Raw genomic sequence first — 13,115 nt, forward strand, 5'->3', positions numbered from 1 at the left:
CAGTGAAAGCAAAACAATGTCTGAGCTGTAGAAGCTTGAGGAAATAAAGAAAGTAGCAAACTGTGTATGTGTTGACCCTGTCCTCTCTCCTCATACAATGCCCCACCCCTCCATCAGCTCAGGTAACCTTCCTGCTCACCCAGTGATGCTCTTGTCTCCTTGCCCAGTGATGCTTTTGTCAGCTCAGCTGCAGTTCTGTGCTCACCTGTGTCTCCTTCACAGTGACCCTTTGCATTTTTTGTTTTACCCCGCTTGGTCATCTTCACACCATTTCTATGTGCTCCCGGAAGTGTCTCAGTCCCCTTCAGCTCTTTCCTTGCACTGGACCATATGCAGGCTCCTGCCCAAGGCTGAGGTCTCCTGTTTGGTCTTTTCCACATTTTGACTCTTAGGACCAACTCTGTCACTCCAGGTCTGGCAATTTTGTGAAGATGTATAAGCCCCACTCCCTGTGCATGTTGTAAGTTTCCCATTGTGAGCAAGGGTCTACTGCTTTAGTTTTCAAACCGTGTTTCATGGAGTCTTTAGGGGCAGTAGATGTGCCTCAGGATAGGTGAAGGGCGCCCTCTGCAGGACCAGCCCCAGGCCCACACACCTACATCTACCAGAGCAATTCTGCTTTAAAAACAATTTTTTTAATATGTTAGATCTTCCAGTAATGTTTTGATTGAAATTTAGGCAACACTATTAAAAATATAATATCCTTGCTCTAGGGGAAAAGGTGGGTCCTTTATAATATTAAGATCAAGATGCTAGAGAAAACTATAAGACCTTGTTAGATACTACAGAATAAAGTACCACGTGTGTACGTAGTTAGAGGGCTTTGGGGTTTCTTTTTCACGAACATAGTTAGACTTATAAGGTGTTTGGAAATTAGGAGAAGTGAGCGATATTTTTAGATTTTTAGAAACTCAACGTTGTTTATAAATGTAGTAGTGAAGTACATAATAACCTTCAGTCTAAGTATTCAACATTTTGGTAAATGTCATAGATCTCATCTGGATGGGAGGGAATAACACAAAATAAACAATCTCCTTTGCTTGGCATTAAATTAAATGAAAATGAAATCCAGGGTTAAATGCAACCAACACACATACAGGATTCGCACAAAAATCAGGTTGCATTTTGTCTGAAAAGGTGGTTACTTTTAATCACCAAAAACATATTTATAATAGATCTAGACCAGATCTCTTAGGATTTGAGTAATTATTTAGCTTTTTGTGTTTTTACACTTTTATTTACTCCCAGCTCATTCTTTAATAATGATAAATCTCTTTCTCCTCACTTATACAGTTTTATGATTGAATCTTTACAAACACATGTACCACATGTGTTACCAAGAAAAATGATTTGTGCCCGATCTCCACAATATTTCTACACATCTCTACTTTTGAATGGCTAACAATAAACAGCAGTATTTGTGTTTTTTATTTATTTAAATCTGGATACCCTAATTGCAAATATGTTTTTAAATTCTTTGAATGCATATAATGTATAAAAGTACATTTACACAGATGTTAAAGTGTATCTATATATTTCCCGGGGTAGGGAAAATTGTTCAAGGGAATTGGGTCACAGACCCTGAGGCTGAGTGGGCAGTCTGGGGAAAGTCCTGGCTTTATTATTAACTAGGAGACTTGAAATCCAACAATGGAAAGATTTCCAGTCTTAATAAAAAAAAAAAAGTGGGGCACAGAGGGAACAAAAATCAGTTCCTTCAATTCAGAATGTCTTATCTGCTGTGCCTCAAGTTTCAGAAGGGCAGAGATGTTAATTCCATTAGGGTTCTGAATGTTGGGGTGACTGAAATCCCCAGCAAGTCTCCTCTTCCATGAATGGTCTCCACTTATTCTTGGGACAGTACATATAAAGTTTCTATATGTGCCAGGACATGAAAAAGTTTGGAAGTGGGGGTCTGGGAAACTGCTCTAAACCTCCAGACTAAGACAATTCCTACCTCATTTCTTTCATTCAATTCAATCAATCATTCTTTATTAAACATATACCAAGCATTTTGCTGACAGACTGAGTAAGGTCTAATCTCATCTCTACAGTAGAGATTGACAGAGGCAAGCACAAGCAGACATTACCTTGAAATCTGGGAGTGTTCTTCAGAGATAATTATAAAGAGAACTGCAGTTAATCTTCTAGAGAGTTTGAACATTTTTGCAAAAGAGCTAGTGTTCTAACTTTGATTTGTAGGGTACGGGAGGAGTTTGCTAGGCAGAATGTCTGGGCAGGGGATCTGGGTCAGCCAGAGCAAAGGGGACAAACTGGAGCAGACGTGTATGGATTCTGGTGTGTGTGATGGGGAGGGATGATGAGAAGATAAATTTGAGGTCTGGTTGCAGAGTAACTTGTATAGCCCAGTAAAATACATGGATTTTACCTTGTTCCTAACAGAGGGCCACTAGTGAATTTCAAAAGTGGAACTGCTGATATGGTTGAACTTTTTTGAAAGATAAAATATGCTATACAGAGCTTGGACTGAGTATGGAGATACTGGTTGCAAAATTGTTTATTTAACCCAATTTTTACTCTCTTCTTTTGTGCCAGGCCTAGTTCAAGCAGTGAACACAAGAGACACAACCCCTGCCTTCAGAGAGCCTAGCCTCTGGTGAGAAGGCAGACTCACACAAGGTAAGTAAGTGCACTGTAGCACTGTAGTATACTGGATGGATGGTGGTAAGTGCTCAGGAGATAAAGAAAGGAAGGGAGGCAGATGGGAGGTGTTTAAGGAGGTTGTGAGTTTAGCTTGGGTTGCCAGGTAAGGCCTTCCTGAGAAGGTGACATTTACAGAAAGACCTGGAGAAGGTGAGACAGTGAGCCATGTGGGCATCTGTGGGAGGAGCATGCAGGATGAGAAACAGTGGATGCACACATCTTGAGGCAGGAGGATGCCCTGTAGACTTCAGGTCCCACAGGAAACCACGGGTGTGGCTCAGAATGTGTGACACAGGGCTTTGTAGGTAACTGAAAGGACTTTGACAGTTACTCTAGGGAACAGGGAGCTACTGAGGCATCAGGTAGAGCATTCTTTTTTTTTTTTAAATGAATTACAGTTGATTTACAATGTTATGTTAGTTTCTGGTGTATAGCAAAGTGATTCATATATATATATATATATATATATATATATATATATATATATATATATATTCTTTTCCATTATAGTTTATCACAGGATATATTGAATATAGTTTCCTGTGTTATATAGTAGGTTCTTGTTGTTGATCCGTTCTATATGTAATAGTTTGCATCTGCTAATCCCAAACTCCCAATCCATCCTTCTCCCTCATTCCCCCTCTCCCTTGGCAATCACAAGTTTGTCCTCTATGTCTGTGAGTCTGTTCCTGTTTCATAGGTAAGTTCATTTGTGTCATATTTTAGATTCCACATATGATATCATATGGTATTTGTCTTTCTCCTGACTTACTTCACTTAGTACAAAAATCTCGAGGTCCATCCATGTTACTGCAAATGGCATTATTTCATTCTTTCTGTGGCTGAGTAATATTCCATTGTATGTATGTACCATATCTTCTTTATCCATTCATCTGTCAATAAATATTTAGGTTGTTCCCATGTCTTGGCTATTTTAAATAGTGCTGCTGTGAATATCAGGGGCATGTAGTTTTCGAATTATAGTTTTGTCTGAGTATATGTCCAGGAGTGGGATTGCTGGATCATAAGACAACTCTATTTTTAGCTTTTTGAGGAACCCCCATACAGTTCTCCATAGTGGCTGCACCAAGTTACATTCTCACCAACAGTGTTGGAGGGACGTAGAACATTTTAAAGACAAATCTGAATGAGAGGAAAGGAGTCTGAGCTAAGACATTGGAAAGAGGGCACTGGGGGAGGAAGAGATGTGTGAAGAGTTTCTGAAGAATGGCTGAGCTTTCCAGACACACGAGAAAGTGAACATAATAAATGCAGGAGGTTGACTAAAGCTGAGTGCCCACTACTAGGAAGAAATGACAGATAATACCTGGTCTGGCTCTAGGCTGTAACTATGTGAAATGTCCCTATCCCTGTAGGTCATGAGGCCAGTCAGATGCCTATGGTTAAATGACACATAGGATGAAACTCTAACTGAAGTTTACTAAGTACCCTCTGTATACCATAATATGAAGCCCAATTATGCATGAAGGCCAACAGCAATTTTAGTTTATTTATTTTTCATTTTTATTTTTCATTTTTTATTAAAGTATAATTGGTTTACAATGTGTTAGTTTCAGGTGTACAGCACAGTGATTCAATTATATATATATTCTTTTTCAGATTCTTTTCCCTTATAGGTTATTACAAAATATTGAGTATAATTCCCCGTGCTATACAGTAGGTCCTTGGGCCAACTGCAATTTTAAAGCAACATATTGCATTTAAGCAACTATTGAGACAACTGAAACAAATTCTGTTATCCTTATTAAAGAATTTACATATTTCTTTGAAAGTCATGACCCAACTCCGTCTGCATCCTTTTGGATTTGATTATTAGAGAACAATAAGAATAAAGTCACAAAATAACTCTCTTTAAAAAAAATTCTTATAAGTAATTTTTTCTATTCAGGTTTTTCAGTGAATTCTATGGCCTTCCATCAAGATAATAATTACAGCTGAATCTGTCTTACACAGGTGAGCAGAGGGCCACTTAAGAGGTTGGATTCAGTGACAATACATACTGCTCACTTATGTGTCAAATATATGTTGTGTATGTTGCATTTCTCTTAGTTACACACCGTATTGGTTCCCTACTGCTGCTGTAACAAGTAACCACAACATGGTGGCTTAAAATAGTTTATCAGGGCTTCCCTGGTGGCACAGTGGTTGAGAATCTGCCTGTCAATGCAGGGGACACGGGTTCGAGCCCTGGTCTGGGAAGATCCCACATGCCGCTGAGCAACTAGGCCCGTGAGCCACAATTACTGAGCCTGCGCGTCTGGAGCCTGTGCTCCGCAACAAGAGAGGCCGCAATAATGAAAGGCCCGTGCACCACGATGAAGAGTGGCCCCCACTTGCCACAACTAGAGAAAGCCCTCGCACAGAAACAAAGACCCAACACAGCCATAAATAAATAAATAAATAAAAATTGTATAACTTAAAAAAAACAAAAACAGATAAAATAGTTTATCATACTATTTACTATAGATCACTTTACAGGTTAGAAAGGCAGCTTATCATAGTAGAGAAGTGTGTAATTTAGGATCAGAAATAACTCATTTCTAATTCCAACTCTACTATTTAATAACCACTTGATCTTGGGCAGTTCTGATTTCCTTTAGCCTCAGACTTCCACTCTTTAAAATGGAGACAATACCTTGCAGAGTTGTTGAATACAGGGAAAGATAATTACAGAAGCATCTATTAATTAAGCACCTAATATGCCACTGTACTGGTCTCTGGCGTTGCAGTAGTAAATAATAGAGACCTGTCCTCATCCTTAAGGAAAGCATGGCCTAGGAAGGAGGTAGACACTGAAAGAAGCTAAAACATGGACCAGTGATGGGTGCTGGGACGGGGGACAGATGCAATCATGTTAAGGTAGATTGTGTGACATCCATAAAAAAAACAGTCTTAGAGAACTGGGGACGGCTTCAGAGAGAGGTGATCTCCAAACTCTAAGACCTGGAACATGAGAAGCAGTTAGCAAGTTGGAAAACGATAGTAAAAGTCTTCTAAGCAGAAAGGTTCAGGACACTTTTTTTCAAAAAAAAAGAAAAAGAAAATCCTTGAGAAAGTAAAATTATAATTTCTCTATGGATATATCATGGAGTTAAATTACATCAAAGAGAAATCTCAAAAGTCAGAGGATCAAGACCAAAACAGACCAGATAAGCCACTTTTGAGGTTCATCCTCAGAACCATGGAAAGGACTAACATTGCAAAGCCCATGGAATGACACTGCCAGATCTGTGCCATAGAAAGATCCTTGAATGCACCCACAGATTGAGGGAGCCGAGCCTGCAGCAGGAAGGCCATGGCAGACTGTGCCCTGGGAGACACAGTGCCTTGAATTTGGGAACTGGTGATTCTGGAAGAGTAGTAAGATTCTGTTGATGTCAAGGAAGTAGAATGGACAGTACTTGAGGGATACAAGGAACCAGGGATAAGGAGTAGTTAAGACGAGGTCAGGTTTCTCTCTTGGACCAGTGTTGGCAAGAGACTCATATAGGAGACAAAGAACACAGACAGATTGGAGTGTGTGTGTGGAAAGGAAGAAGTGATGGGGAAACATCCATTTTGGATGTTTGAGATGGAGATGTTGCTTAAAGTAACTGGACATGAGCAGAGAGTCTATAAAAAGTAATGTTACCAGTTTTGGTAGAAAGGTTGTGGATTGCATTGTCAAGCATGTATGTGTAGACTGGGGCAGGGGAAGGGATGTAACAGGTAACTATTCACCAGAAGGGCTGACATGTGGACTATGGCCTGGGGGAGGCCGGGGCAGAGAAAAGACGGCTATGGCATTTCAGTGTGAAAGCACCCCATGTGAACATAACTACAGACATCAAAGAGAGTCTGATGTCTTTTACATAGTTTGCAACCTCAACAGTCTTTGAGAAACACTGAAAAAATAAAACCCTCCTTGTGTGAGGTTCCTGGGTACCAGAGATGTGAAAAAAAGACAAGTTGAAGTGGTTACTCCCAATATAAAATACAACATAGTCACACAACCTCAAGTAAGACGCTATCCTTTTGTCTCTCTAGGCTTCTTCATTTTATTTAAACACACACAACTTGAGACACTAGTTGTGAGTGAACTTGGACTCCTCGGGACTTCTTGCTCCTTTCCCTTCCAACAAGAGGCTGTGCCCTGGTTAGGCTGACACGGCTGCAGGACGTGGGGAGGCTGAGCAGAGAGGGTCACTGGAGATCTTGTCTGTGCAGCATCGAATCAAGAGCATCCGGAGTGAACCTGAGCAACTTAGATTGCAATGGGATGATGGATTGCCCTGCACTTGACTGTTATGACAGCTGTAAAACTCAAATCAGCTCCTAAATGGTCAATTACCGGAGGGGCACATAAACAGAGGCAGGCAGGGAGCTGAGAATTCAATTTCCTTGAGCTCTGCTGCCTGCTTTTCATTAGGTCCACTCTAATTTATTTGGGGCCCTGGGCTTGAGCGCTTGGTTCTTGCTGATTTTCATGCCTAAAGAACATTTTCCTAGTTTCCATCTCACCTTCCTTCGTCAGCTCCTAATGGCTCTGCTCTGACTGTGCACAGCCTGGGTTGCTGAGGTGAGCCTGCGGTCTGCTGAGTGTATTCAGTTTGGTTAATTACCATAAATGTATTTTAAGTAATTATCCAAGCAAGAAATGCCAGCACCTCCACGGGAACTGACCACCAGCACATGAAAATCAGCAGCTCACTGTTAGCAAAGCCTTGGCTACTGTCTTACAAAATCAGTAAGTAAAAAAATCACCACAGAAAATGACCTCTTCTCTTTGCTGTTGAAAAAGCAAGGACTGTTGCTTCCACCGCCCTCTGGGCTTTTTTGCTACAAAGAGCATGTCAAGAGTGTCTAATCCATATTATTATACCAGAAGAGATTACTATGAAGCAACTGAGCTGACCAGGGTTTCCAGAAAGAATGCTCAGTTATAGCCCAGAATGGAACAAATGAGTTAGAGCTACCACTGATCCCACGCCTAACTAACTGGCTATGTCAAGGCCAGATGTATTTGTAACAGTAAGAATAACATGAGAGCTAAAATGTTACTGCCTAATTCTTATGGACTATTCTTAAATAAACCCCATTAATTTTTTAAAAAATTTCTATACAATTTTTAAATGTCATTTTCCATTTACAATTACTACAAAATATTGACTATATTCCCCATGTTGCACAATACAACATTGAGCTTATCTTACACCCAATAGTTTGTACCTTGCTCTCCCCTCCCCTTCCCCACCTTTCCCCACTGGTAACCACTAGTTTGTTCTCTATATCTGTGTCTGCTTCTTTTTTGTATATTCACTAGTTTGTTGCATTTTTTAAAGTCCACATATAAGTGATATAATTTAGTATTTGTCTTTCTCTGTCTGACTTATTTCATTTAGCATAATACCCCCCAAGGCCATCCATGTTGCTGCAAATGGCAAAATTTCATTCTTTTCTATGGTTGAGTAGTATTCCATTATGTATATGTACCACATCTTCTTTATCCATTCATCTGTCGATAGACACTTAGCTTTCTGCCATGTCTCGGCTATTGTAAATAGTGCTGCTATGAACATTGGGGTGCATGTATCTTTTCGAATTACTGTTTTTGTTTTCTTCGGATATATACCCAGCAGTATTTTCAAACTGAAGTTTAGAAAGATAAAATAAAAATAAATTATCCAAGGTCATCTGTCAGAGCCAGCTTTTGGAAACAGGTCTTCTAAGTGCAGTGTCAGCACACTCAAGCTAGTTCTTGACCTTTGAGTAGAAAGAAGCATTAAGCAGAGCCTACCTTGGCTCCTGCAGTTTTTCCATTGTTCATTCTTGCCCCTCCTACTATTAAATCATGATGTGGCCTGTATTCTTGGGACAGTGAGCATAGAGGAGAAAAGGTTACTTTTGCGATCAGCCATACTTGATTTCACATCTCGCTCTTGACACTTATCCTGTCCTTGGTTTCTCCATCAACAAAATGGATAAGATCACCTGTTAAAAAAGGTTCATAAGGGGTGTAACATATTGTTGACCCCTGCTCCCCAAGCAAAGGGGTGTATTTATGTCTGCATCTGCATTCTGTGTTGTCTGCAGATGTAGAAATTGTGGAACCTGGGTGATGCTACCATGAGTTGTTATTACATTATTCTTTCTATGTTTAAGTGTGCTTAAATATTTTTCATTAAAAAAAAAAAAACCTTAAAACACACACATCACCTGAGGTCCAATGGTTGAAGGAATTTGCCACAATTAGTCTAGTTCAGTTCATACTCATAGTGGTGTTCAAAGTATTTTCAAACAGGTAATGGGGTAATGTAAAGAGGGAAACAATTTGGTGAAATAAGAGTTTTCAAATTGAATGTTTCAGAAATAAAATGATTTAATTTCTAATAGAAATATTCAAAGATAGAATGGTCTGTAGGAAGAATAAAACAATGAGCTTCTTGTCATCACCTCAATGGATTTTACACTGTTAACCGATGTCGAATAATTTTGTAAAAACATATTGTATTTTGAAGGGGAGGAGGGAAAGTGTGTATGTTTTAAGTTTTTTCTTCTTTTTATGAAAAATTATTAAGCTGGCTTACACATAGAAAGACTAATACAATAAATGTCCTGCTATACAGCAGAAACTAACACAACATTTTAAATCAACTATAGTCTAATAAAAATTTAAAAATCACTCAGGTGGGACTTCCCTGGTGGTCCACTGGTAAAGAATACTCCTTAAAATGCAGGGGATGTGGGTTCAATCCCTGGTCAGGGAATTAAGATCCCACATGCCGTGGGGCATCTAAGCCCATGCGCCACAACCACTGAGCTCGCGCGCCTCGACTAGAGAGCCTGCGTGCCACAAGCTACAGAGCCCACGCGCTCTGGAACCCATGCACCACAACTACAAAGCCCGTGCGCCTCGGATCCTGTGCGCCACAACTAAAGAAGAGAAAACCCCCACGCCTCAACTAGAGAGAAGACCACGTGATGCAACGAAGAGCCCACACGCTGCAACGAAAGATCCCACATGCCTCAACGAAGATCCCGCATGCTGCCACTAAGACCAGACGCAGCCAAAGATAAATAAAATAAATAAATAATAAATAAATCTTTAAAAAAAATCACCCAGGTTCCACAATTTTTTACATTTTGTCAAAGAACTGTCACTAGAGTCAAATATCTTCTTGGCTTCACTTTTCTGAATTCAATCCTATTGGTCTGTGTCTGTGAAAAAGTTTGGTATCTAATCCAAGCATGCCCTGATGAGAGAGGAAACTTCCTCCCTTCCAGATATTCTACACTTATATCAATGAGCACAAAATAAAATAACTCTTTCCTTAAAGATGTCTCACTTTTAAATTATACTGTGATTTACTCTAAAAAAACCTATTCAAATACCTAGATACATTTTTTTCCCTAAATGTATTACTGCTGCTAAACCATTAGTTTCTACTCCATCACTTTTTTTTCTGATGGATGATAGAGTTAGATGCATGCCTTCAGATTTAGGGCATGATGCCTAATCCAAAAGTCTGGTTTTATACGTAAGGAATCTTGCTTCCAGTGAGATAAAGCAAATTCCTTAACATGAACCAGTGGCAAAAGGAGGCTAGAATGTGGAAATTCTGATTCCCGATCCAGCAGGCTTGTCCATTAATTCAGACTGAGTTATCAGGTTTAAAATATATACATATATATATATATATATATACATATATATATATGTATATATATATATTTATTTATTTATATAAATATATGTATGATTACAAACCACACAGAAAAATTGAACCAAGTGGCAGAAGGTAAGAAATGTTCATGCTATGTATGTGCACAGAAATCTATGTGACTGTGATAGATTAAAGAGGGCTGCAAACTCTTTATTGCTATTTCTATTGAAAGAGAGATTATAGTCACCTCCCATTTGAATCTAGGCTGAATTGAGTGATGATGTTTTCTGTCTTTCTAATTTTTTTTCTGGACTGTTCTATGAATTTTAACACATGTATAGATTTGTGTAAACACCACCATAATCAGGAAACAGATTGTTCCATCAGTCATTTCTGACACTATCTATGTGGAGATAACATCAGATTCCACAGGTTAAGGGCTCAGTCCCACAAGACAGCTCTCCACTTCAGATGCCTTTGACAAGTCCAAGTTGTTACCTGTGTTTTTCACCAACTGCCTATGAATCAGAGGTTCCCATGACCCCCTCCGTAGGTTTGATTAATTTGCTAGAGTGGATCCCAGGATGCAGGAAACCCATTTACTCACTAGTTTATGAGTTTATTACAAAGATTATTAAAGGATAACGAATCGACAGCCAGACAAAAATATGCATAGGGTGAGCTCTTGAAGATAGGAGCTTCTGTCCCCATAGAGTTTGAGGACCAGCATGGTAAGATGTGGAAGTGTTCTGGTTCACTAACCTAGAAGCATTCTGAATCTTGTCCTTTTGGAGTTTTATGGAGGCCTCATTATACAGGCATGATTGATTAAATCATTGGCCATTGGTGATTGATTCAACATCCAGCCCCTCTCTTCAACACAAAATCAGGGGTGGGGATTGAAAGTTCCAACACTCTATTCTTGGTTGTTCTCATGGCAACCAACTCCCATCCTTAGATGTTTTCCAAAAGTAATCTCATTAATATAAACCTAGTTGTAATGGAAAGGGACTGGAAAGTTAGTTATGAATAACCAGATACTCATTTCACCTTAATGGCTCTGAAACATTTTTTTCAGAACAGGAAGACTAGAGTCCAAATATTATAACAAAAGATACTCCTATTTCTCTTATCACTAAGGAAATTCTAAGAGTTTTGGGAGCTGTGAGACAGAACCATGGAAAAAGACCATATATACATGACAAACATATTTTGGTCATCTGAATGAGCAAATATATATTTTTTATAAATCACACTATTGCACCTTTCCTAAATCATGACATTCAGTGATATGTTCTACGTTACTACAGTTCCTTTCAGGAAGATCATATAAATGGAATCATATAGTGTGTAACCTTCTGAGACAGGTTTATTTCACTCAGTACAATGCCTTTGAGATTCATCCAAGTTGTTGTACATGGCAACAGTTTATTCCTTTTCCAACTGAGTAGTATTACAGTGTATGGGGGTAGCACATTTTGTTTATCCACCTAGCAATCAAAAGATACTTGGTTTGCTTGTGGTTTATGGTGATTTGAACAAAATTTCTACAAATTATGTATGTAGGATTTTGTGTTTACATTTCTCTAGGTTAAGGTTTGAGAAACTACAGCCTTCAGGCAAAACCCAGCCCACTGTCTGTTTGTTTGTTTAGTTTAATAAATTTCGTTGGAATACAGCGATACCATTTAAGTGTTGTCTATGGCTTCTATCACACTATAAAGACAGAGTTGAGTAGTTGCCACAGAACACTGTATGGCCCTTAAACCCTAAAATTTTTACTATCTAGTTCTGAACAGAATAAGTTTGCAAACTCCTGATCTAGGATAAATATCCAGTGTGATATTTCTGTGTCATATGGTAATTGTATATTTACTTTTAAAGAAAATATCACATTAAAGTTTTGCTGAGATACCTCTACATGTACTTAATAAAATGGTTAAAAATTTTTAAAATACTGCCAATACCAAATGCTTATGAGGATGCAAAGTAAATGCAATTCTCATGCATTGCTAATGAGAATTCAAAATTGTATGACCACATCAAAAAATATATATATAACTGAATTGCTTTTGTATAAGATGTTGATGAAAGAAATCAGACATATAAAAACAGAGAGACATATGTTCATTAATTGGAAGACTCAATATAATAAAGTTATCAGTTCTCTCCAAATTGAACTATAGAATTTAATAGAATTTATGTCAAAATCCTAGCAGGATATTTTTGTGTGTGTATTTATAGACAGGCTAATTTTAAAATTTACATGGAAAGTAAAGGGAACTAGATAACTAAAACAATTTTGAGAGAGAAGAATAACGTCTTGAGAAATCTTACTGTTCAGTTTTACAATTTACTATAAAGCTAAGGTAATCAAGACAGTACAGTATTATTGAAGGAATAGACACTTAGATCAATGGAAGGAAACAGAATGTCCAAAAAGAGACCAAAAAAAAAATATGACCAATTGATTTGTGACAAAGATGCAAAGGAATTCAATGGAGAAATGATAATATTTTCAACAAATGGTTTTGGAATAAATGAACATCTGTTTTTTGTTTTCTGTTTTTTGGAAATGAAGTATTTTATTTCTGGAGCAATTATAGATGATACCGTGTTTTAAATTTTGGTTTCTGATTGTTTCTAACCTATCAAAATATTATCTTTTTAAATTACTTTTTTAGTTGCCCTTATATCCTGTAACCTTGCTAAACTCCTTAAACTCAATTAATAGTTTAGGAGGTTTTTGTTTTTGTTTTTGGAAGGTTGGGGCTTTTTGTGTATATA

Source organism: Balaenoptera physalus (genome assembly GCF_965194825.1).
Source record: "Balaenoptera physalus genome assembly, chromosome: 6".
Taxonomy (NCBI): domain Eukaryota; kingdom Metazoa; phylum Chordata; class Mammalia; order Artiodactyla; family Balaenopteridae; genus Balaenoptera; species Balaenoptera physalus.